Source organism: Telmatherina bonti (genome assembly GCF_933228915.1).
Source record: "Telmatherina bonti genome assembly, chromosome: 3".
In the NCBI taxonomy this organism is placed as follows: domain Eukaryota; kingdom Metazoa; phylum Chordata; class Actinopteri; order Atheriniformes; family Telmatherinidae; genus Telmatherina; species Telmatherina bonti.
Window position 1 is genome coordinate 39967557 of NC_136621.1, and position 4220 is coordinate 39971776.

Below are 4220 nucleotides of genomic sequence, written 5' to 3' on the forward strand. Positions count from 1 at the left end.
GTGCAACATGCATTTTCTAGAGTTTCAGCCTCATGTCAGACATCTTGTTGCAGCGTTGCTGTTTCCAGAGTTTCACATTTAGCATCGTTGTCCCATCTCGTCAGTTTGCAAAAACATTTTGAAACCTCGTAATATGACATCTGAAAACTACTGTGTGCATGTTTACTAAAAACTTGATATAAAACTTGTTATATAACACTGTTATTTATATATTTGTTCAGATCAGCTGTTTTTGTAAGTTGAATGAGAGGAAGTAGCTTCAGAACAGTTTAGCATAAAAACTACATTAAGGTCAACATGAAGTAGTTCCTTTAATTTTGCATTTTTAACCAGTGTGGTGAATTAAATTATATAAAATTCCCACTCAGAGAGATATGTTATTTTTAGGGGTGGGAAAATCAAATATCGTAATTTTTTGCTTCACGATTTTAAAATCGACTTTTTAGTTTTGTCTTTTTTGTCTTTGGCCATTATAGCAGCAGAATGATGATCTTCTGGCTGCTGTGTTGTTTTTTCCTCATTGAAATCAAGAAAACTGAAAACTTTTTACTTTTTTTTTTTTTGTTTGTTTTTAATCTACAAAAATCAGTAATATCAAAGAATTGTCAGAATCGCAATTTAAATCGAAATGGCAACCAAAAAAGAATCGGAATTGACTTAAATCGGGACAAAAGCGTATGGTCACAGCCCTGGTTATTTCAGGTGGGAAATGGTTAAAGCAGGACAGACCGTCTGCGTTACAGACCCAGAAGATGTCAGAGATCCACCTTCAGTGCCATGTCACTCCAGGAAAACATGATGGACCCGGGTCGGATGATTAACATGTATAACAAAAATGGATATGTCGGAGCTATTTGTTTATTTCTTCACTTGTGTTTTTGTTTTGCATGGTCACCGTGGGTGGCGGTAAAGAGGCACACCAGGTTTATTAAATGGCAGCCACAGGTGTTGCAGGACTTCTCAGTTAGCTTGGCTGCAGGAGGATGACGCAGATATTACTGCTATCCCCCTTTTGTTATTTGCACCCGTTTGATTTTGGTAAAATGTAATCAGTCAAGTTATTATCAGCAGCATGGAATATAAATAGGAATCTCACCCAACATAGAAAACCGAACCTTTCCCCTCACCCAGCTGAGTGACTTAAAGCTCTAGTCACTACAAGTTAATACAAGTTTACATTCTCAGAGCAGAGAAAAGATCTCTCGCTCACAGAAAACAGGGTGTGTTTATATAACTGTCTCATCACACACAACAAGCTGGGCACACACACAGTCCTGATCTGTTTTCTGTCAAATGCCAGGTCAACCTGCTCCCTCTCGGACAGTTTAAGCTCTTTCACACAGCAGTCTGGCTTAAAAATGACTTTACTAAGTAAATATTTTCCACTTCAGATGTGAACTTTGCCTTTTCAGGTGTGTTCTGAAACTTTATCATGACACAAGTTTCGTTAAAAAAAAAATTCTCTACGTTCAAACTGCATTAAATGCACATCTACTGGAGGTTTACTCCTTATTACTGAAAATATGTAACAAAGAACGAATAGTATACAATAAAAAGAAATTAAATATTTCCACACAAGCTGACGATGCTGAAGTTAGCTTCCGATTCGCAGTATCTGTAAAGGGCAATTCCACGGAATTTTTCGGAAACTACACTACATTAGACCAGGCCCTGCCAAAAAACTACAATATTTAGACTCTTCAAACATGGAATGAAATATTCCACATAGTATGCAGTTTCACAAATCAGACACTTTGTTTTAATGACTCTGCATAGTATTTACAATATTTCAGTCAGGATTTGAAGAGACTAAATATTGTAGTTTTTTGTCAGGACCTGGTCTAATGTGGTGCAGATGCCAAAAATGTAAAAGAAATTAGCCTTATTTTCATTTTCACAGATAGAAAAAAAGGTTTCACAAATCAGACACTTTATTTTCTTGAATCTACATAGTAAGTGGAATATTTCAGTCAAGGTTTGAAGAGTGTAAGTGTTGTAGTTTTTTGGCAGGTCCTGGTCTAATGTAGTCTAGTTTCTGAAAAGTTCAGTGGAATTGCCCTTTACAGATACTGCGAATCGGGAGCTAACTTCAGCCTCGTCACAAGCTGATTGGATTTGGAACCGCCGCATGGTTGCTGTGGCAACAGCTGGGGGTCATGTGATCTATGATGAGCAGAAAATGCAGAGTTGTGTCCGAATCGCAGACAGAATGAGTTTACCATGTAGCGGGGGGTTGGCTGCAGTCCTGCAGGGGTTTCCCTGCTCCAACACACCTGACTCAGATCAGTGGCTAATTAGCAGGCTGGTGCAGATGTCAATCAGTCTGCTAATTAGGTCTGATGTGTGACAGGTGAGTTGCAGCGCAGGTAGGGAACAAACTTGCGCTGCAGATCACCTACCTCACATCCAGACCCTTTTTCTCCAACAAGCCGGTGTTGTCCTGATGGTGATGCTTCTTCTCAGCCAGGTCTTCATCTTTCATTCAGGACTTTACTTTCATTGCAAACTGCTCTGAATTTCAGCGAGCTGCTCTGACAAAGTCCACGCCGTCTTCTCAGGAATCATCTGGAGATCCACATCAGTGAAGCGGTTCTGAAAGAGCAGTTTGGGGGACTGGATGGCAGCTGTCTGAACAGGGAGGCCTGGACCTCCTTCAGCTGGTTCTGGAGATCCACAGGCGTTCCCAGACAAGCCAAGTCCAACATGTCTCGGTCTTCCTTGGGGTCTAATTCCTGCGTGTATGAATGTAGTCAGAATTGACCTATTTATTGCAGGTATTGTGTAAGATTGATGGATATTGGAACAAATTGGGCCATTTGATTGGCTGTTGCTCTCCGGCGTTTGACCAGATGATGTATCCTGACAGCAGAGCAGCGATGAGATTCAGGAGCTGCGTTTAACCCACAAAGTTCCAACTTTAGTACACACTCAAAAATAGAGGAACCAGCTTGTACCTAAAAAGGTACAAATGCTTGTCACTGGGGGTGTACTCTTTTGAGAGACATTTCTGTACCCTTCAGTTCTGGTCTATTTTTGTACCTTATCAAGTTCAACCTCACCTTATCAAGTTATGTTTTTTATGTTTTCACAGCATCAGGCCTGGTCCATTCCACTTAGCAATATTATCTTATCTTTAATCTAGAAATAATCTTCAAAAACTCAAAATACTGACCAGACATACACTTAGTTTGCAGCATCTGACCTTCATTGTCTGGTGTAGTAAATGACTGTTAAGTAGTACTACTGCCATCACTCAACTCTGCTCTAGTTTGTAACATTACAGCCATTAACATTACAGTTTTCAATGCTGCAGGTTCCCTTATGGTCGAAATGGTACAAATTTGTACTTTATGTCACTTTGAACCCTTTTTCGTACTCTGAAGGTGCTTCTGGTCTCTTAAAGACCAGAATTGTACTTTTGAGAGAACATTTCTTTAAAATGTACCTATAGGTACAGAAATGTCCTTATCTTGTACCTCTATTTTTGAGAGTGTATGCTTTCCAGGAAACCTTGATGTGACGGATGAGACACCGTCTGTTTGCACGATGATAAATTCTCTTCCAGGGATAAAAACAAAAACTTCTCACCAAAAGTTATTGGATGAAAAGCTTCACTGAAGCAAAGTTATATTTATTGATCCTGTTTTAAGCTCCATGTGTCATTGTGACTTTCGGACTTTACTCTCTCATCCTGCTTTTTATAACTTATATTCCCCAAATGTTTGATTTAGTTTTATCTGTTTACTGCATTTTTTTTTTTTTTTAGAATTTATTTTGAACTAAAACAAACTTTAAAACAGAAATATAGTCATTGAAAACAAACAAAACAAGCTTCTTAAGTTTGAAAAGGATCCTGGAAGAAGCTGAACACTTATCTGGTCCAAAACCCTCTTATGAATAACATCCTAACATTTTACAGGATTATATGACACTACCATAAAACTTAATATATAGTGGTAATACACACAATAAATCATAATATCCATATTTGCCTCATAACTTATCTTTTATCATGTTTAAATTTTCCTGTTGACTGATGTTTTTGTTTCTTCACTGCAGCTGAACTCAGAGAAACAACAGAGTTTAGCGTTTGTCCACACAGCAGGTTTTCTCAACATCTATGTTCCTCTCAGACTGAATATCTCTGAACTGGAAAGGCTTTCCGATGCGGTTGGGTAGTTTATCATTTTTAACTTTGATCTGAAGGATCTTGATTTTCA